Below are 23553 nucleotides of genomic sequence, written 5' to 3' on the forward strand. Positions count from 1 at the left end.
AGTTTTTCTTCACTTTCTCCCATAGGGATAGTGTCATCTGCATATCTGAGGTTATTGATATTTCTCCCAGCAATCTTGATTCCAGCTTGTGTTTCTTCCAGTCCAGCGTTTCTCATGATGTACTCTGCATATAAGTTAAATAAGCAGGATGACAATATACAGCCTTGATGTACTCCTTTTCCTATTTGGAACTAGTCTGTTGGTCCATGTTCAGTTCTAACTATTGCTTCTTGACCTGCATACAGGTTTCTCAAGAGGCAGGTCAAGTGGTCTGCTATTCCCATCTCTTTCAGAATTTTCCACAGTTTATTGTGATCCACGCAGTCAAAGGCTTTGGCATAGTCAATAAAGCAGAGATACATGTTTTTCTGGAACTCTCTTGCTTTATTGATGATCCAGCAGATGTTGGCAATTTGATCCCTGGTTCCTCTGCCTTTTCTAAAACTAGCTTGAACATCTGGAAGTTCATGATTTATGTATTGCTGAAGCCTGGCTTGGAGAATTTTAAGCATCAGTTTACTAGCGTGTGAGATGAGTGCAATTGTGCAGTAGTTTGAGCATTCTTTGGCATTGCCTTTTTCTGGGACTGGAACGAGAACTGACTTTTCCAATCCTGTGGTCACTGCTGAGTTTTCCAAATTTGCTGGCATATTGAGTGCAACAGTTACACAGCATCATCTTTTAGGATTTGAAATAGCTCAACTGGAATTCCATCACCTCCACTAGCTTTGTTTGTAGCCATGCTTTCCAAGGCCCACTTGACTTCACATTCCAAGATGTTTGGCTCTAGGTGAGTGATCATGTGATTGTGATTATCTGGGTCATGAAGATGTTTTTTGTACACTTCTGTGTATTCTTTCCATCTCTTCTTAATATTTTCTGCCTCAGTTTGATCCCTACCATTTATGTCCTTTATTGAGCCCATCTTTGCATGAAATATTCCCTTGGTATCTCTGATTTTTTTGAAGAGATCTCTAGTCTTTCCCATTCTATTGTTTTCTTCTGTATCTTCATCTGAGGTCAGAGGAGCTACGCCACATGTGAGGTAAGGAGTGGTGGCTGGGCTTTGCTGAAGCAGCTGTGAGAGGTACCCCAAGTCCAAGGTAAGAGAAACCCAAGTAAGATGGTAGGCACTGAGAGAGGGCATCAGAGGGCAGACAGACTGAAACCACAATCACAGACAAGTAGCCAATCTGATCACATGGACCACAGCCTTGTCTAACTCAATGAAACTAAGCCATGCCATTTGGGGCCACTCAAGATGGATGGGTCATGGTGGAGAGGTCTGACAGAATGTCATCCACTGGAGAAGGGAATGGCAAACCACTTTAGTATTCTTGCCTTGAGAATACCATGAACAGTATGAAAAGCAAAAAGATAGGACATTGAAAGATGAACTCCCCAGGTCGGTAGGTGACCAATATGCTACTGGAGATCAGTGGAGAAGTAACTCCAGAAAGAATGAAGGGATGGAGCCAAAGCAAAAACAACACCCAGTTATGGATTGGTGATAGAAGGGACTGGTGATTAAGGAAGGTTAAATGCTGTAAAGGGCAATATTGCATAGAAGTCTGGCATGTTAGGTCCATGAATCAAGGCAAATTGGAAGTGGTCGAACAGGAGATGACAAGAGTGAGCATCGACATTCTAGAAATCAGTGAACTAAGATGGACTGGAATGGGTGAATTTAACTTAGATGACCATTATATCTACTACTGTGGGCAGGAATCCCTGAGAAGAAATGGAGTAGCCATCATAATCAACAAAAGAGTCTGAAATGCAGTACTTGGATGCAATCTCAAAAACAACAGAATGATCTCTGTTCATCTCCAAGGCAAACCATTCAATATCACAGTAATCCAAGTCTATGCCCTGACTAGTAATGCTGAAGAAGCTGAAGTTGAACATTTCTTTGGAGACCTACAAGACCTTCTAGAACTAACACCAAAAAAAAAATGTTCATTTCATTATAGGGGACTGGAATGCAAAAGTAGGAAGTCAAGAAACACCTGGAGTAACAGGGAAATTTGGCCTTGGAATATGGAATGAAGCAGGGCAAAGGCTAGTAGAGTTCTGCCAAGAGAATGCACTGGTCATAGCAAACACCCTCTTCCAACAGCACAAGAGAAGACTCTACACATGGACATCACCAGATGGTCAACACCAAAATCAGATTGATTCTATTCTTTATAGCCAAAGACGGAGATGCTCTATACAGTCAGCAAGAACAAGACCAGGAGCTGACTGTGGCTCAGATCATGAACTCCTTATTGCCAAATTCAGACTGAAATTGAAGAAAGTGGAGAAAACCACTAGACCATTCAGGTATGACCTAAATCAAATCCCTTATGATTATACAGTGGAAGTGAGAAATAGATTTAAGGCACTAGATCTGATAGACAGAGTGCCTGATGACCTATGGACAGAGGTTCCTGATATTGTAGAGGAGATAGGAATCAAGACCATCCCCAAGAAGAAGAAATGCAAGAAAGCAAAATGGCTGTCTGAGGAGGCCTTACAGATATCTGTGAAAAGAAGGGAATTGGAAAGCAAAGGAGAAAAGGAAAGGCATACCCATTTGAATGCAGAGTTCCAAAGAATAGCAAGGAAAGATAAGAAAGCCTTCCGAAGTGATGAATGCTTCTGTTTATGTTAGGCATTATGATACATCTAAAGTTAAAGGAAATCAGTCTTTGCTCACTAAATATAATATATACTAAAGCCTTAGTGCTGACATAGACCCTTCCCCTTGGACAAGACAATTAAATACTGATGTTGTGGTATGACCTTTCTGGTGACATGTTCAATGAGGCACATAGAAAATGCTGGATTCTGAAAGGTGGTCTTCAGCAACTGTCATCCTTTGCTCTTCATTGTTACAACTCTGTCTTATTCTTTCCTTTCTAACCATGTTGCCATGTCTAGGAAACCCAGACCCAGTGTTCTGGGTGAGAGAAAGAGCTCCACAGTATTATGCCATCACAGGTATTATTTTGCTGAGTTTATAAATAAAAGAAAGTTATCCTGAAGAAATCAGCTGATAAAGACCTAATAATCAAGTCCACATTTTAAGCAAATGCTTTTGCAAAATCTAACACTTCAGTGAAAGGTTTTGAAGCAAGAAGATTCCAGATCCTCTCACCAGAACTTAGATGGCTCAGGACCAGGAAAACAGAAGACAGCCAGCATGAAAACATTTGCCTTAGCCACAGTCCTTTTTTAAAGGGGACCTGGAAACTGATGTCAGCATCTACTGTATAACCTTACTGGTTTGTTGTACTTGAGTCTTTATGGACACAATGGTCTCAGTTATTCTCAACTGATTATCTGTCACCCCAAAGAGTTCTGGTGAGAACATCTTGCTAGTTATTATTGAGTGTACACAGGATAGGCACATAATTAGGGATTGCACACCTCAGAATAGAGTAATTATTAGGCAGCTCCTTGTCTAGAATTAGTAATCAGGGTTTTTTATTTGTTTGTTTTGGGGATGCTGCAAACAAATACTGTTTTTTTTTTTTTTTGAGAGATTGAGCTAGAATGTGTGAGTTAATGAGCTAAATTAAGTCAGGAATCAGATGTAAATCACCTATCAACATGAGGTTTAATCTTTTCCAGTCCTGTGAATTCAATTTAAGCTTCATCAGTAGCATTCCAAGGACTGTGTGATTGACCTTGGCTGGAGAAATAAACGGAATGGTTACAGATTAACCCGAAAAGATGAGCATGTCCTTAGTTGATGATTTTACAAAATTTACACAGTCACATAAAATGGTTGTATCCACCATTCTTACTAAAATAATTATCTTTCTGGTTAATGAGGCAGTCAAATCTTGAGTTTTCTATGATGGATGAGAGAGAGAAATGTCACAAAAATTCCTGAACTGCATTTAACATGATGAGAGTCCCTGGTAGGTAAGTCCATTGTGTACATAAAGCCACCTCCCTGTACATGTGTGATTGTGTTGCTTGTATCCCAATTCTGATTTAGTTTCATCTTTATTCCAAACTCCTGGGAGATCAGGAATTCCTGATGGGCAATTTTAAATACTGTTTTAAGACTCCAAGATTGGAGCAGTATCTTAGTACAAATATCCATGAAGATCCAACGTGAAAGTAGAAGATTATGCATAATAGAAGATTTCCCTTCATTTTCTGCAATGTATTATAGCCTTTAGAGTTTACATTTTTTAATGATCTTTGTACTAATTCATTGCTTGTGCCTGGGGATATCTTAAGCCTTGACTAAATTTCTCTGAAATATCTGTGCCTTTGTTAGGCTGCCATCATATCCTCTGCCATAGTCTTCATAATTCCTCTCTTTTTAGTGAGTTCTTGCTCATGTTTCAAGTCACAGAGCAAAGGACACGTGTCTTCCTTCCCTGGTGGCTCAGTCAGTAAAGAATCTTCCCAATCCAGGGATCAAACCCATGTCTCCTGTATTGCAGGCAGATTCTTTACCATCTGAGCCACTAGGGAAGCCACTTGAAAATGTATATGTATGTAATATTGTTCTTAATAGCTAAACAAACTTGAAAACTTTTGAGTCTCAGCCTGTGAACTCTTTGCCAGATTTTTCCTCCTGCCTGTCTTGGAGTGCTCAAGGACACTGCTGCTTTCAAGAGTCATGTTACAATGCATTTCCAACTGTCTTCCTGCTATTAAATGTACAGCGCACAACAAGGAGTACATTTCTGCAATGTGTTCTCCAAAAAGTAGCTTTGAACATGGCACATCAAAAGCAAAATGAGTTTGGCAGTCTTAACACAACATCTGCTCAGGGATTTCCAACACCGTGAGGGGGAAAAAAGAGAAATAAATGTATACTATGTGGCATATTGAAAAAAAAAAGTAAAAAAAAGTTGTTGTGTGGAAAAAAAGGAATAAAAGGAAACCCAAGGCAGAAAATACACACGAAATTATACATTGGCCCAAAGACAAATTCCCATTCTACTATATTCTGATGGAGAAGCTATATGGATGGCAACAGAAATATGGAGTCACAGCACTTTCCTGTGCTTCCCTGTCCTCAGTAAGCCATCAGTTACCATCAGGCAAACGACTTATTCCAAACAGATCTGAGCAGTCATATATTTTCATAATTTTGCACTTTGTTTCAAGGACCCAAGTGTAGCTAAAGCACCTCTTGTGCCTGCTGTGACATTCATTGTGGCAACTGCACTTGTTAGGAGAACACTTCTGCATGTTACAAACATGTGGAGCGTATTGAGAACTTGCCCACAGAGGCAATTGGCTTTAAGTTAATATTGGATCATTTGTCTTCAAACACTCTTGTCTTCAGTTTCTCATAGTCCACACACACACACACACACACACACACACACACACATAAATTGAAAGCTAAATGTGTTTTTCAAGCGAAACAAGCCCATGAGGAGGATTTTGTTTACCTTCTTCTCCTTCCCCGGGTGTTGTATACTGCAGGTTCTCCTTAGTTATCTATTTCATATGTAGTAATGTGTATATATCAATCCCAATCACCCAATTTATTTCCTGCTCTTTCTCCCCTTGGTGTCCATACATTTTTCTCTATGTCTGTCTCTATTCCTGCTTTGCAAATATGTTCATCTGTACTATTTTTTCTAGATTTCACACGTACTTGTTACTGTGGCGGGAATGTAACTTGATATAGCCACTATGGAGAACAGTATGGAGGCTCCTTTAAAAAACTCATGCTAACTTATTCTTGAAACTTCGTAAAACAGTGTGATTGAGTTTGCCTTAAAAGTGGAACTGAAAGTTGCTCAGTCGTGTCCGACCGTTTGCGACCCCATGGGCTGTAGCCTATCCCTTCTCCAGCGGATCTTCCTGACCCAGGGATTGAACTTGGAGTCTCCTGCACTGCAGGCAGATTCTTTACCAACTGAGCTACCAGGGAACTCCCAGGAGTTTGCCTTAGTGCTTTGTAGGTTCTGTTCTCCTATCCTCCCCTTTTCACCACCGTGCCCCCAATTACTCTTCAGTTGTGGGAGAAGGTGAAAAGAGAAGGGAGCAAAAAATGACACTAACACTTCCTTTTTAGAACCATTCATAGCATAACAGAAGAAAATTGATGTGGAGAGGAAATGATTAGGTAGGCTTTGGGTCTATCACCTCAATACCTACTTAACATACCTTTGGGTCTCTAATTTCTACCCTTCCACCCTAGTATCTTTTCACGTTATGCATGTATGAAGTACTTGGCCAATTGCAATACTCTCGAAACTCCTTGCAGAGAAGGCAATGGCAACCCACTCCAGTACTCTTGCCTGGAGAATCCAATGGATGGAGGAGCCTGGTGGGCTACAGTCCATGGGGTCGCTAAGAGTCGGACACCACTGCACGACTTCACTTCACTTTTCACTTTCATGCACTGGAGAAGGAAATGGCAACCCACTCCAGTGTTCTTGCCTGGAGAATCCCAGGGATGGAGGAGCTTGGTGGGCTGCCGTTTATGGGGTTGCACAGAGTCGGACATGACTGACAAGACTTAGCAGCAGCAGCAGCCAAACTCTTTGCTATCGCTTGCCTCTCTTCCTCCAATTTATCCACACTTTTAGAAAATTGTATTTCTGAAACAGAGGTCTCTTCACACACTGTGTGTACAATATCTTCCTTTGCCTTTCTGCATTGCCTCTGTGCGTTCCGGAGCAGAGAAATATATGTGGGAATGAAACAGGTTGCTTGCATTGCAGTGCCACGACTAACAAATCCCTTGTCTCTGATCCAGGAGTCTGGGTTCTTCCATAAGCATCAAGGAAACCAGTTACTGTGCAACCTGTTAGCTGCTGGTGGTGGTTTAGTTGCTAAATCATCTCTGACTCTCACAACCCCATGGACTGTAGCCTACAAGGCGCCTCTGTCCATGGGATTTCCTAGGCAAGAATACTGGAGTGGGTTGCCATTTCCTTTTCCACTTGTTAACTGGCAAGTATTCTACACAGTTCTTGATAGGTTTTGAAAAACAATTTCAAAAAAGTTACAGAAACATTTGCTTTACCAAAATATTCACTTCAGTGTTCTTTCAAAAAAATATATTTAGATTAGTTACAATATTATGCAATTTGCAATGGGCCACATGGGAAACACCAAGGTTGGTCAGGAGGCAAAACGAATGAGGGGGAGGCATGCAGGAGAGTCTTTAGTGTGGTTTTCCCAGGAAGGGATGTTGGATGCAGGGTAAGCAGTGCATGTGTGCTCATTCATCCTGTCGTGTCCAACTCTTTGCAATTCCATGGACTGTAGCCCACCAGGCTCATCTGTCCATGGGATTATCCTGGCAAGAATGCTGGAGTGGGTTGATGTTTCCTCCTCCAGGGGACCTTCCAGGGATCAAACCAATGCCTCCTGCATTGGCAGTTTTTTTTTTTTTTTTTTTACCACTGAGCCACCAGGAATTTGCAATAGCTCCCCAATATTCTCCTTCTTCCTTCTTTCAAACCTTATATGCCTTCTTTCCAGGAATGTATGTCAGCCTGTATATTAATATGTCTAAGAAAATATGTCAAGGGAGGTAGTAACCTACTTTGCAAAAATTGCTGCAGTCTACAAGTAACTGTCAACAGAGTGACAGGTTTTTTATATATTTTTCTGTTGGTTTTGCACAGGTATCTGCAGAAGTCTCTGTTCCATGCCTCATTATATTTAATATAATACCAAAATAATGCACTCTATATTTAATGGTATCTAAGTAGGTCATTTTTAGATATATATAACAGTATATGCAGTTGATATTTCTGCTTTCAAAATTAATTGTCTTGAAAGCATAATTGGCTGTTATGTACATTTTTAAAGTGCATTTTAAAAATGATAATCTGATACATGAAATTTTGTCTTTCATAGGCAAATAAATTATAGTTTACATTTCAGGGATTCAAAGAGAACTTATAAATATAGCCATAGCTAACTAGGAAGCCTGGGACAACTGAACCTTTATAAATATGGCTCTTATTACTGACTATTCCTCTGGAATGACTTGTACACAAATATTTTAACATAAATCCCCAGTCTTTTTTTTTCAGGTTAATGATGAAAGTTGAATTCAGAATTTATGTAAGAGCAGAGTTTTTTTTTTTTTTTAAATTCTCTCAAGTCTAGCTCAAGAGATACTATCTCTCTAAAACTCCCAATAAGTATACATTGCTGTTTTTTTCACTTCTCTAGTATCCTAGTTTTGCCTTTATTTAATAAAGTGTACAAACAAATATATATATAACATAAAGTTGCCTAAGAATGGTAGAAAGTGAAATGGCAACCCACTCCAGTGTTCTTGCCTGGAGAATCCCAGGGACAGGGGAGCCTGGTGGGCTGCCGTCTCTGGGGTCGCACAGAGTCAGACACGACTGAAGTGACTTAGCAGCAGCAGCAGCAAGGATGATAGAATTTTCTTTTTTCCCAACTGATACTGTGGTGCCTTCAGAATCACCAGTCTCAAGCATTTACCATTTATTCTCCTCAGCATGTGGCTTCCCTCCTCACAGTCTCACAGTTACCTCCTGGTTCAAGAAGCTTCTGGAACTCTAGTCATTATGTTCCCATTTTAAGGATTCGGTGGGAGGGAAGAAATCAGCTCTTTTTAAAGAGACTTTCTTGGAGTTCTCACAGAATCCTTGGTTACATCCTATCCCCCAGAGATTGGTCACATGGTGTGCTAGCTTAGCTGCGATAACAACACCACCATGACCTTAAACAACAGACATTTATTTCTCTCAGTTCTGAAGGCTGAGAATATCAAGATCAAGTTTCTGGAAGATTCAGTGTCTGGTGAGGACTTTCTTCCTGGTTCGTAGACAACCATCTTTTCACTGTGTCCTCATGGGGCATAAGGAGTGAAGGAATTCTCTGGGATCTCTTTTGCAGGGTCACTAATGAGGGCTTGACTCTCATGACTTAAGGCCCCACTTCCTGATGCCATTATACAGGGGATTAAAATTCAAAGTATGAATTTTAGCAAGGACACAGACTTTCAGTCCGTATTGTATGACTACTACAGCAGCCAAGGGTACAGCGGAACACTTTCTGGAGGGTTATATATCCAGCTGAAGTTTGGTTCTATTACTCAAAGAGAGAAAAATAGTAGCTGAATACGGAATTATCAGTCTCAACCACATATTTCTACTTAGCTCTTGTGTTGTTTTGCCTGATCATAATTAGCTTTCACATGAATGCTACCATCACTAGAAAAACTTTAAGTCCTGTGGAGGAAGGAATTGTGTCTTATTTATCTTATTCTGAGTGCCTAGCAGCATCTTGTTATGTTACTTATCTTGATCAGTATATGCTATCTTTAACAATATGTATTGAATAACAGAGGCTACTTTATACCAATTTTTAGGGAAAGGATTTTAAATCCCCATTAAAAAATTATATGATTTCCATGATAAAAGCATATGAGGATACTTTTTTATGTTTTACTGTTTTATGACATGTCTCAGTCAATCTCAGACAAATCATTCACTAAGCACCTGAATTGAATTTTGGATGTGAGCACAGAATTTATATTCACCAGTTCCTTAATTAGTTGGCTCCCTCAGCCATAAAATATTTATTGAGCATTTTTCTTTGCAAGGCATTGTGGCAGGTGTTTGGCATTTAAAGTTGAATAAGACATAATCCCTGCTTTCAAAGAACTCAGAATCTAGTGGACATCTGTTGTGCGTATGAGTGTCATTGCCTGCTATTTACTTTACATATGGCACAGGTTTTTAATATCTTTACATTCTGATCTGAGTCATTCTCTTTTGTAATATTTTCCTTTGATTGCTGCCATAGACCAGTAGCAACAAAAAATGTAGCTTACTCCACTCTTCTTTCTCTTGTAATGTTATCTAGGAAGAAAGACAGATTTGAATCTTGATATTCCTTGATAAGGAAAACATGTTTATGAAACCAATAGCAATTAATAATGTCAGGGGTGGACTGTGGTGGGGAATGTGGTACACTGCTCAGGTACCCCTCAGAAGTAAGGCACTCATTTTTCAAGTTGTTGAGAGTGATGCTTGCCTAAAATTCAAATTCAAGTCCCTGTTGAGGACATGCCCTCAGTTGAAGGAGCTGCCTCTTGGAAGATTATGCCCCATGGCCAGGGAAGCTTATATCCAGTGACAATGAGAAGATAAAAATTCAAGCTCCTTTTGACAGTGTGAAACAACTCTAAGGACAATCCCGAGCCCATAGTTCTTCCCAAGTTCAGATGAGTTCTTTGTTTTGATTTAATCTCAGTTCTCTCCCTGCCTACCCTATTTCCTTCACTCCCTCACTCATGTTGCTCACAAGAACACTCCTTAATAAAATTCCTCCATGCAAATCTCCACTGCAGATTTTACTCCCAAGGAATCCCAATGACAGTACTTTGTTCTCTCTGGTATTTTTATTTTCTTTTTCTTTTTTTTAGTTTAATTATTTTTTTACTCTACAACATTATATTGGTTTTGCCACACATTGACATGAATCAGACATGAGTGTACATGTATTCCCCATCCTGAACCCCCCTCCCACCTCCCTCCCCATCCCATCCCTCTAGGTCATCCCAGTGTACCCTGTATCATGCATGGAACCTGGACTGGCGATTTGTTTCACATGTGATATTATATATGTTTCAGTGCCATTCTCTCATGACATCATGCCCTCACCCTCTCCCACAGAGTCCAAAAGACTTCTATACATCTGTGTCTCTTTTGCTGTCTCGCATACAGGGTTATCATTACCATCTTTCCAAATTCCATATATATTTGTTAGTATACTGTATTGGTGTTTTTCTTTCTGGCTTACTTCACTCTGTATAATAGACTCCAGTTTCATCCACTTCATTAGAACTGATCCAAATGTATTCATTTTAATGGCTGAGTAATACTCCATTGGATATACGTACCACAGCTTTCTTCTGCATTTGTCTGCTGATGAACATCTAGGTTGCTTCCATGTCCTGGCTATTATAAACAGTGCTGTGATGAACATTGGGGTACATGTGTCTCTTTCAATTCTGGTTTCCTCAGTGTGTATGCCCAGCAGTGGGATTGCTGGGTCAAAAGACAGTTCTATTTCCAGTTTTTTAAGGAATCTCCACATTGTTCTCCATAGTGGCTGTACTAGTTTGCATTCCCATCAACAGTGTAAGAGGGTTCCCTTTTCTCCACACCCTCTCCAGAATTCATTGCTTGTAAACTTTTTGATAGCAGCCATTCTGACTGGTGTGAAATGGTACCTCATTGTGGTCTTGATTTGCATTTCTCTGATAATGAGTGATGCTGAGCATCTTTTCATATGTTTGTTAGCCATCTGTATGTCTTCTTTGGAGAAATGTCTGTTTAGTTCTTTGGCCCACTTTTAGATTGGGTCATTTATTTTTCTGGAATTGAGCTGCAGGAGTTGTTTGTATATTTTTGAGATTAATTCTTTGTCCCTTGCTTCATTTGCTATTGTTTTCTAAGCTTTTCTCTAACACCTCACCATTGTTTCTACTCAATCATAGCTAATGTATATTAGTCACTCAGTCATGTGCGACTGTTCACAACCCCATGAACTGTAGCCCATTGGCTACTCTCTCCATTGGATTTCCCAGGCAAGAATACTGGAGTCAGTCGCCATTTCCTTCTCCAGGGGATCTTCCTGACCCAGGGATTGAACCCAGGTCACCTGCATTGCAAGTGGACTCTTTACCACCTGAGCCACCAGGGAAGCTAATCATAGCTAGTAGTAGTTCATTATTCTACTTTACAGTATATAAGCAGGCTGCAAATTAAGCAAAGAAAATACATGTTCTTCTATAATTTGCATTTTTTGCTCCATTGTATACTCTTGATTCGATATTTCCTCTTAGTTCACTGACTAATCCTATAGGAAACATTTTATCTTATTTGTGCTTTTCTGAAGAACCCCGATTTATTATAGTAGTATTATGTTGTCTATTAAGATTATCTATCATTTTCTAATAAATGTGGAGTTCAAATTTCTTTCATTTTATCTTATGAAACAGACTTTTCAAATTCATGCAGAGACATTACTCTTCTGCTTCAGCGCAAGTTTCATTAAATGCATAAATCAAAAATGTCTTTTTGCAGGAGAGAGCAAATCAGTATTCAAGTAAGTAACTAAAATATTGCTTTTGGGAAGGCTGACTAGTTTCCTATCCATTGTCTTGATCAATTTCAACATACCTCATCCAATTTCCAATCTTACACACTACCCTTTTTATGTGTCTTTATATCTATGCAATAAGATCTTTTGAACATCTATCTTGTCGCACAAGATTCTTGATTACCCATGCCCTGCACACACATGATGCTGGTAACACAAAGTTTATTATCTATGTTAACTTACAAGGGTGATTTCCCAGGTGACACAATGTTAAAGAATCTGCCTGCCAATGCAGAGAATACAGGAGATGCAAGTTCCATCCCTGGGTTGGGAAGATCCCCTGGAGGAAGAAATGGCAACTCACTCCAGTATTTATTCTTGCCTGGGGAATTCCACGGACAGAGGAGCTGGTGGGCTATCGTTCACGGGGTTGCAAAGAGTTGGACATTACTGAGGGGCTATGCACACAGACATGCAACTTAGAAGGACAGAAGAAATTATGGGATCTCTTCCAGGGGTTCCCCAGCGACATGTCTGTGCCAGAAACCTCAAGAAAGCATCCCAAGAGAGAAAACATCACTCCCAATCTGAGCTCCATCTTTGTGTGTGGATCTGAAAGGGGTGTGCTAGTTTTATGGGGCTGTCATAATGTGTAACTTCATAGAATGTGTAGCTTAATCAAGTGGCTTAAACAACAGAAATGTAGTTTTTCACAGTTCTGGAAGGAGGTCTAAGAGTATGCTGTCTCTAGGGTTGGTTTCTTCTGAGGCCTTCCTCCCTGGTTTTTAGATGGCGATCTTCCTTTGGTGTCTTCACATGGTTCTCCCTCTGTTCATGCCTCTGTTCCAGGCCCCTTAGAGTGACACCAGTCAACACAATAGTGATGGAGAACAACAAGATTTGAGGACTGGGGTTACACAAAGTCAAGACATACTATAAAACTACTGTAATCAAGACAGTGTGGTGTTGTGAAAATGATAGAAAAATAGATTAATAAAACAGAGCAGAAAAGCCAGAATAGTCCTTTGTAAGCATAGTCAACTGATCTTTGACAAAGAAGCAAAGGGAAAACATTAAAGGAAAAGTAAAAATAGATTTTTCAACAAGCTATGTCAGAACAATGGCAAAAAGAAAACTCTAGACAGAGGTCTTCACCATCACAAAAATTATAGTAAAATAGATCATATATTTAAAAAGAAAATGTGTGTGCTCAGAGTGTGTGTCCAACTCTTGGTGACCTTATGGGCTGTAGCCCTCCAGGCTCCTCTGTCCATGGAATTCTACTGGCAAGTATACTGGAGTGAGTTGCCATTTTCTTCTTCAGGGGATCTTCCTGATCTAGGGATCAAACCCATGTCTCTTGTGTTTCCCACACTGGCAGGCAGATTCTTTACAGCTGTGCCACCTGTGAAGCCCAAATATAAGATGAAAAACTACAAAAATCCTAGAAGATAAATAGGAGAAAGCCTAGATGACCTTGAGTCTAACAATAACTTTTTAGATTTAATACCAAAGATATTATCCTTGAAAGAAATGATTGATAAGCTTGCTTCATTAAAATAAAAATCTTCTGCTCTGCTAAAGATATTATCAAGGGAATAAGATAAGCTATAGACAGAAAATGTTTCCAAAAGATTCATGGTAAAGGACTGAAATTCAAAATATACAAGGAACACTTGAAATTCAACAATAACAAAACACTTGACCTTGTTGAAACATGGGCCATAGACCTAATGAAAATAGATAAGTATATGAAAAGATGCTCAACATCATAAACATCAGGGGGATGCAAATTAAAACAGCAATGAGATATCACTATACATCTATTAGAATGACCAAAATCCAGAACCTTGAAAACACCAAATACTGACAAGGATATGGAGCAATAGGAACTCTCATTCATTGCTGGTGGGAATGAAAAATAATACAGCAATGCTGGAAGACAGTTTTGCAGCCTCCTGTAAAATTAAATATACTCTTACTCTATAATTTAGCAATTATATTCCTTGATATTTACCCTAAAGAAATTTAAAACATTGCTATCCAGAGGCTGTCACGCCCCACGGACTGTAGCATTCTAGACTCCTCTGTCCTCTGATATCTCTGAACATTTGCTCAAATTCAAGTCTATTGAGTCAGTGATACCATCCAACCATTTCATCCTCTGTCACCTCCTTCTCCTCCTGCCCTCAATCTTTCCCAGCATCAGGGTCTTTTCCAGTGAGACAGCTCTTCTCATCAGGTGGTCAAAGTATTGGAGTTTCAGCTTCAGCATCAGTCCTTCCAATGAATATTCAGGGTTGTTTTCCTTTAGGATTGGCTTGTTTGATCTCCTTGCAGTCCAAGGGACTCTCAAGAGTCTTCTCCAGCACAATTCAAAAGCATCAATTCTTCAGTGCTCAGCCTTCTGTATAGTCCAATACTCTCATCCATACATGACTATTTGAAAAAACTATATGGTTTTTTGATTATATGGACCTTAGTCAGCAAAGCGATGTCTCTGCTTTTGAAAAAACAGTCTGGTTTCATCATCAGTTTCCTTCATTTGCCCACATAAAAACTTCACACAGATAATGAAAGCATTTATTCATATTTGCCTAAACTTGGGAGCAACAAAGATTTCTTTCAGTGGGTGAATGGATAAACTGTGGTATATTTTGACAATGGAATATTATTCAGTGCTAAGATCCAACCAATCCATTCTGAAGGAGATCAGCCCTGGGATTTCTTTGGAAGGAATGATGCTAAAGCTGACACTCCAGTACTTTGGCCACCTCATGCGAAGAGTTGACTCATTGGAAAAGACTCTGATGCTGGGAGGGATTGGGGGCAGGAAGAGAAGGGGAAGACAGAAGATGAGATGGCTGGATGGCATCACTGACTCCATGGACGTGAGTCTGAGTGAACTCTGGGAGTTGGTGATGGACAGGGAGGCTTGGGGTACTGCGACTCATGGGGTCACAAAGAGTCGGACACGACTGAGTGACTGAACTGAACTGGAAAGGAAATGAGCCATGAAGTGACTTGGAGGAAACAAGTGCATGTATATTACTAAGTGAAAAAGCCAATCCAAAATGACTATATACTATGTAACATTATGGAAAAGGCAAAACTATGGAGGCAATATAATTAGTGGCCACCAAGGGCTGAGGGAAAGGAAGACATGAATAGATGGAGGACAAAAGAATCCTAGGGCAGTGAAAATACTTTCAATGATACCATAATAATAGATACATGTTATCACGTGCTGTGCTGTCCTTAGCTGATCAGTCGTGTCTGACTCTGCAACCCCATGGACTGTAGCCTGCCCGGTTCCTCTGTCCGTGGGGATTCTCCAGGCAAGAACACTGGAGTGGGTTGCCATGCCCTCCTCCAGAACATACCATCATACACTGGCCCAAATCAGCAGATGTACCACACCAACAGTGAATTCTACCATAAACTGTGGACTTTGGTTGATTAAAGTGTGTCAGTGTAGGTTCATTAATTGTAACAAAGGTACTCTGAGGGGGGATGTTGACAATGGGGAGGTTATCCGTGTGTAGGGACAGGGGGTAAATGAGATATCTTTATATCTTGATCTCAGTCTTGCTGTGAATCTAAAACTGCTCTGAAAAAAAAATTAAGTTCTCAAGCATAAGCCCTGCCTTACCCTCAAATGAAAATAGAGGTAGAAAAAAAATAAGCTAAACACCATACAAAATACGTGTATTTTTTAGGGGTGTGCTGCATATTTACTTTGAGCTTCATAACACCCAATGGAAACAGGACTGGGTCATCTATTATATGATACATAATAATCCGAAGACAGAAGTAAACCAATTATAATTGTTTTGATATTCCTAGTAAACATCTGAGTGTAATTATTCTGCACTGAAAATTGAGAAACAAAAGAAGTAAAATGTGACTCTTTGGATTTTAGTCATCATTTTTTTTTCCTATAGAGATTTTGCTTACTCTTTGATAAAAAACAATTCTTCTTTACATTCTTTAAAAAATTTTATTTTTTGTTTTTTAAAAAATATAAATTTATTTATTTTAATTTGTGGTTAATTACTTTACATTATTGTATTGGTTTTGCCATACAGCAACATGAACCTGCCACAGGTATACACGTGTTCCCCATCCTGAAACCCCCTCCCTCCTCCCTCCCCATACCATCCCTCTCTTTGCTCCACTTTATTTTTTTCCTTTCCTTATTTCCCTCCATTTCTACTTAATAAAAAAGGGCCAAAAAGATTAAAAAGGCAAGATCAATGCTGGAAAATATGTCAGGATTAACTGGGGAGAATAATTTTAATTACAATATTTGTCTTCTTCAAAATATATTTTGGATACACGACGTTCATACCATTCATCAACTAAAATGCCTCAGTAGTTAATGAACTTCCTTATTTCACAAACTTATCAGATAGCATTTTAATTCACTTATCACTTACTCATCAGTGCATGCAAACGTTAAGAGAAGTTTTTGTATCATAAACAGTAAGTATTTACCAGGAAATTTATAAATCTACAATTAGGCTATTTTCAAAAAAAATTGAATATGTGCTAACATGTATCACTCTGCTTTATTGGCTTCCTAAAGTCTAAGTACCACATTTCACCTTCAGAAACTTACTGAATTTTTGTTCCAATAGTCAGCTCTTTATTGCAAAACATTTATAAAAAAAAAACAAAACTATGTTTACCAAATGCCAATACCAGACAACCAGACAGGATAAGGGTGGCCAGAGCAGTAGTTGCTAGAACATGAAGACAAATTAGCTGTTACAGTGCCAATAATACAAATTGCTCTTGGCCTTGTTGTTGCCCCTCTCTTAGTCTATCTGTGTTTGGGGCAGTGAGGTGTTAATGACACCCCAAGGAGCTGAAAGCAGGCAGCTGGTCACAAAAACTGGACATGTACTAATTTAATATAAATTTTAGTGACTTGGAAGAATCTCAGAGATCCACTGTGGAGTGATGAGTTGAATAGGAAATTGGATACTAAAGCACACAAATTAAATAGTACAAAAATGTCTCTTCTCTTTCTGAGATATATATTAAAGCTGGCAATTATTTTTAATGGTCTGTGAAAACAGAGAAAAAAGTCTTTGGTTGAGCAGCTGAAAGGAGTTGTCGCACGCGTTAACCCTTCCTAGCTCTGTCTCTGTTGATAGCGTGCTCTCTCTGTCTCTCCTTCTTCCCCTTGCTCTTTCTCTAGGGTTGCAGTTTTAGGGTCCGCACCCAGGGGGGCATGCTATGCCACACAGTCGTTGATAAAGAGACTCAGGAAGGGTTTCCTCTACGTGCTCGTGTCATCAAGAATGCAGGAAAGTGTTGAGATGTCAGAAGGGAAAGCTGGTGTTTTGAAAAGAGTCTCCCTAAAAGAGCAGATGATGGCCAACCTCCATGCACGGTAGGTGTGGATCAGTGAGTTAACTTTTGAATTCCTGAAGTGTTACTGGGACAAATGGGTTCACTGGCCTGATGTGCAAAAAAGCCAATCTACTGACACTAGGTTGACGCCAGGGGAAGTGCAGTCCTTTTGACAGCACCAAGCAGAGAGAATGGGCAGCTATTGTTGAAAAGACCCAGACCCCACGGTGGCTTGCAGAGAGGGGCTGTTAAAGGCAAAGTGAGGAAGAGGGTTGCAAGTTTCGTGATCAGCTGTGGACTTCCTTCTGATTGGTTGGCGGTGAGGTGACAGAGTGCTGTTTTCAGGAATCTCAATGATCGATCTCTGATTCCAACAATTTTGGGGTCTATGGGCTGGTGGTCACATGCAGCTAACTTCTTCCACCTGATGGGGGTTTTAAGTATCTGTAAAACAACTCAAGTATATGGTTGAGGATATTATCTATAGACCTTTAGGATGAATGAAATTTCCTTGGCTTGGTTGCATGGTTAAATTATTACTATTTTGTCCTGCTTGACTGTTTTGATTTTTTTTTTTTTTTTGCTTATTTCTGTTTTTTTTTTTTTTTTTTTTTGTTTTTTTTTTTTTTTTTTACTTCTATGATTGAATTTGCTCTTTGGAAGTTGGATAAAACCTAGGAGGCATATGCTTTTTTACAAACAAATTTCAGGGACAATAGTAGTCTACTCCCAAGAAGACCCTGCAGATCCTGCTTGGTTTTAGGTGAAAGAAAAAAAAAAAAAAGGAATAAAGAAAAGAGAGCAAGAGAGGGGGAAGGAAAAGAAGAATGGTGAGTAGGCTCCAAGCTGGGCCCTAGAGATCCCTGATTCTTGATATTTATGACCTTAGGTAATTCCCCTTCTCTTGAAGGTGGTCTGTACTTACAGTCATGATTCTAATGAAGAGACTGTAGCAAAAGTGATCAAAAGTAGTTTTCAAGATTAGGTTCCAAAATAATGTGTCTCTGCTTGGGCTGTTTCTTCTCCCTCTCTTTCTCTCCCACTGCTCTCAGTCTGGAAGAAGCTGGCTGCCATGTTGCAAGTAATTCTGCGGAGATTACCATATGGCAAGAAACTGATGTCTCTGGCCAGTAGCAAGCGAAGACCTAAGCCCTGCCAACCGTTATGTGAGTGTGCTCAGCAAAGAATCCTCCCAACTGAGCCTGGAGATGACTCCAGTCCCTTGACTGCAGCCTTGCGGGAGACCTTGAACCAGAGGCTTGAATCTATAAGTACATACACACATACAGATTTATTGTAGGAATAGACTCCATCATTATAGAGGCTGAGAAGTCCCAGGATTTGCAGTCTGAAAGCTGGAGAAGTAAAGTGAAATAATAGCCAAATTCAGTAATTCAGTCCAAGTCTGAAGACTTGATAACCAAGGTGGGCTGATCGTGTTAAGTCTCATCTGAATCTGAAAAACTTGAAAACAAGGTGCCCCAGTATCCGAGGAGGGGAAAAGATAAATGTGTCAGCTGAAGCAGAGAGAGCAAATTTGCCCTTCCTCTGCCCTTTTGTCTTTTTATTCTATTGTTTTACATACAAAACTGTGTATTATAATTTTAGTTTTAAAAAACTACCATCTTTGTAGTTCAAGGATTGTTTGCATGCTGCTTGTTTGAATTCCAGACCTTCCAGCCATACCAAATGCTCCCTACATCTTTGTCATACATCGCTCATCAGTCTCCATTATCATTCAGTCTTTTAAGGACCCTTGATCTGGACTTGGGAAATTTATAGTCAATTTCGTTGTCATACTCCTTAAGCTTGTCTGTGTGAATGTGCCTGTGTGCAGGTTTATTTTTTATTTTAAACTTTTTATTTTGTACTGGGGTGCTGATGGTGACTGCAGCCATGAAATTAAAAGATGCTTGCTCCTGGGAAGGAAAGCTATGACAAATTTGAAAGTGAAAATGTTAGTCACTCAGTTGTGTCCAACTCTTTTCAACCCCATAGACTATAGCCCGCTAAGTTTCTTTGTCCATGAAATTCTCCAGGCAAAAATACTGGAGTGGGTCTCCATTCCCTTCTTCAAGGCATCTTTCTGACCCAGGGATCAAACCTGGGTCTCCTGCATTGCAGGCAAATTCTTTACCATCTGAGACACCAGGAAAGCCACCTTGACAAACCTAGACATTGTATTAAAAAATAAGATATCACTTTGCTAACAAAGGTCCGTATAGTCAAAGCTATGTTTTTCTCTAACTGTCACGTATGAATGTGAACGTTGGACCATAAAGAAAGCTGAACACCGAAGAACTGATGCATTTGAATTGTGGTGTTGGAGAAGACTCTGAGTGTCCCTTGGAGGACACTTGTCCAAGAGGTCAAACCAGTCAATCCTAAAGGAAATCAGTCCTGAATATTCATTGGAAGGACTGATGCTGAAGCTGAAACTCCAATATTTTGGCCACCTGATGCGAAGAGCTGACTCATTGGAAAAGACCCTGATGCTTGGAAAGATTGAAGGCAGGAGAAGAAGGGGGCAACAGAGGATGAGATGGTTGCATGGCATCACTGACTCAATGGACATGAGTTTAAGTAAGCTCTGGGAGTTGGTGATGGACAGGGAGGCCAGGCATGCTGCAGTCCATGGGGTCACAAAGAGCTGGACATGACTCAGTGACTGAACTGAACTGAATAGACCAGCAGTGACAGATGTGTGTGTGTGTCTGTGTGTGTTAGTAGCCCTCCAGGCTCCACTGGCCATGGAATTCTCCAGGCAAGAATATGGGAGTGGGTTGCCATTCCCTTTTCCAGGGGATCTCCCTGACCCAGGGATTGAACTTGGGTCTCCTGCATTTCAGACAGTCTCTTTACCATTTGAGTTACCAGGGAAGCCACCTGGCAGCAACAGAGGATGTAGTTTACCCCACTCTTCTTTCTCTTGTAATTTTCTCTAGGAAAAGACCCCTGCCTTCCAGATTGCCCCATGACATTAAGCAGAGATCCATGTGCTATACAGTAGGCACTTGTTGGTATCCAATTTAAATATAGCAGTGTGTCCCTGACCATCACAAGCTCCCCAACTATGCTCTCACACATTGGTCACTGGCTCACTCAGTATTCATTAAAAATTTTATTTCTGTATGAAATATTTTAAATTAATAATGCACTAGTTTTGCTCTGTCCCCTTTCTCTTCAGTTGGCCACATTCTTTTCCCTGATGCCTTTCCCTCCTTCTGGGTGCTTGGGCTGCATGTGTGATGTTTCCTTCATGGAAAGCCGAGCCATGTATTGAGGGTCCACCATGTGCTGTGTGTGGCTCAGAAAGCCTGTCACATGGCCCCTGTGCTCTGAACCATAGGGGCAGGGAGGCAGTTCTTCCATTCAGGGTGGGAGGACTAGATGGTCCTCCTGCAATGGAATTCTGCCTCCTTAAAAATGCAATGTGAAGTTCTCAGCATTTATTGGTAATACAAGGATTTTATTTTATTTATTAAGTAATATATTGAGCATATATCTGTAAGTTTTTAGGATTAGCACTAGAAGTTCAGGTGCTACCCGGATTGTCACCATGCTAAAAAAAATCTGCCTGCTAATGCAGGAGACACAGGTTCAACATGTGGGTCATGAATATTCCCTGGAGTTGTTGCTTAGTCACTAAGTCATGTCTGATTCATTGCGACCCCATGGACTGCAGCATGCCAGGCTTCCCTCTCCTTCACTATCTCCTGGAGTTTGCTCAAACTCACAAGCATTGAGTTGATGATGCCATCGAATCATCTCATCCTCTGTCTACCCTTTCCCCTCTTGCCCTCAGTCTTTCCAAGCATCAGGGTCTTTTCCAGTGAGTTGGAATATTCACATCAGGTGACCAAAGTAGAAAATGGCAGCCCACTCCAGTATTCTTGCCTGAAAAATCCTATGGACAGAGTAGTCTGGTGGGCTATAGCATATGGGGTCACAAAGAGTCAGACATCACTGAGCAACTGGGCACCCAGATAATTTATAGGAAACACTCCATTTTCATTTTTATTATTATTCTAGCTCTCAAAGTTGACATTACAGGTATCCCTTGGTGTCTGCTGATGGGTGCGGGGGCAGGGTAGCAATTGCACTTTTAGGAGATGACTCCAAGACTCTCTTAAGTCACATCTTCCTTTTTTCCTTCTTGTTTCATTGAGAAGAAATCTGCAATTGAATTACTTTTCTCTGTCAATTCAAAAAATCTAGCCATATTCGGGAGGAAGGTTTTCAGCTTTAGAAAGAAACAAGGACTCTGTATGTTTCTGAGATTTTTTGGACATTATATTTCATCATTGTGCCTCAAAAGCCTGGGATAGGCTCCTTTCAGTGTGTTGGACCATGAAAAGAGGAAATAAGAATAGATCTTTACATATTTTAAGTGAAATAATAGCCAAATAACCATGAGATTCACTGCTTTGGCTATTTTTGCAGATAAAAGCAGGCTTTTTATGACAAACCAATTTCTCTATTCTGCTTTTCATGGTGAGGTCACTGCTTCTGGAGGAGGAATGATTTCCTAAAAATATTAAAAGTTATGGCATGTTCTGGATCTAGAGTGCTCTCAATCTTTTCAATGTACCTGCAGCTTAGAAATCCATATAATTCTGAAGTATTTCAAGTAGAGATCTGGTAAATAAGTAACTGTAAAGTAATTTCAATCTGGCTATCAATCTGGACCTTATGCATGACATTTAACTGGTGACTGTAAATTCCACAGTACTGAGTTTGGGTTTCCCAGGTAACAGAGTAGTAAAGAATCCACCTCCAATGCAGGAGACCTGAGTTCAATCACTGGGTTGGGAAGATCCTCTGTAGAAGGAAATGGCAACCCACTCCAATATTCTTGCCTGAGAAATCCCATGGACAGAGGAGTCTGGCATGCTGCAGTCCCTGGGGCTGCAAAGAGTCAGCCATGACTAAGCAACTAAAAACAACAACACCACCACCTCCTCTTGTGGTTGCATTTTCTTTCATGCGGTTTTAGAGTTTGTATGATACTGATTGCATAAGGCAAGGTATGTCAATTAAAGGAAACCAATTGGTTGTTGTTGTTGTGTGCGTGTGTTTCCTGAAACAAAGTTTTTTGACAGCATTAAATGTACCATTTTCCAACATCTTCAAGAAAGCATCTGGACTATGGTTATAGATAAGCATTTCTCATTTCATTGTCTGAGTACAAAGCCATTTATAGGGCAACTTATCACATAAACACCCCTTGGCATCTTATAATAGAAATCAATAACAGCAAAAAAGAAGACAGACACAATTTAACCATATGCTACTCCAAAAAGAAAAAGAAAAAAAAAAAGATATCCTGCGAATGCCTTAAAAACTTTTAATATGCTATAATCACCTTGCACTGATGCCTGATATATACATTTAATTTTCAATAGTCTTTGGCAAAAGGAAAGTGATATGTTTGTTTTAATAGCAAGGTTAGAAAGATTATCGTTTTTAGATTCATGAAACTTTCAGATATCTTACTGTTTTCAAGTGCACTGTTATTCATAGATGCGTGAAGAAATGCTTTCAGACATGAAAGAAAGGGGAAAGGGGGACGTTTATCAAGAAGTAGAAATCTAGGAAGAAGCAGGAAATTTTTGTGTCTTCTCAAGTGTGGGTCAAGAAGGGAGATGTGTGGATGGGAAAGACAAGCTGATTATTCTAAGAAGGGAAGGTACAGATGTGGGGAGATGACGAGGAGCTAGGGATATCAATGTAGCTGATACTTTGGACAAGAGTAAGATCCTCAGACTGAAATGAGAGTGTCCCTGTCCCAAGCAGTCAGAGAAATGCCTTGTGCCTGATCACAGTGACTCAGCCTGCTCCTGGCTGAGGCAAAGATGGCAGCTGTGACCCTGGAACATCAACAGTGACCCCAAGAGGCAGCCATCATCTATTAATAGGAAGCAGTGTCTAAATGGCAAGGAAAGTAACATGCTTGGTGTTGATGGAGGCAGCCAAATTTGGAGAAGACTCAGAGAGACCTCTTATGACCTTGTTCCAGGGAAGCCAGGGCTGATGGAGACAGTGGAGGGAGCTGGAGTCCCCAGGATTGATTTATGGTGGTGGGAGCACCACAGAGACTGATGGCTTTCTGCTAAC

This window comes from Capra hircus, chromosome 20 (genome assembly GCF_001704415.2).
Source record: "Capra hircus breed San Clemente chromosome 20, ASM170441v1, whole genome shotgun sequence".
Classification (NCBI taxonomy): domain Eukaryota; kingdom Metazoa; phylum Chordata; class Mammalia; order Artiodactyla; family Bovidae; genus Capra; species Capra hircus.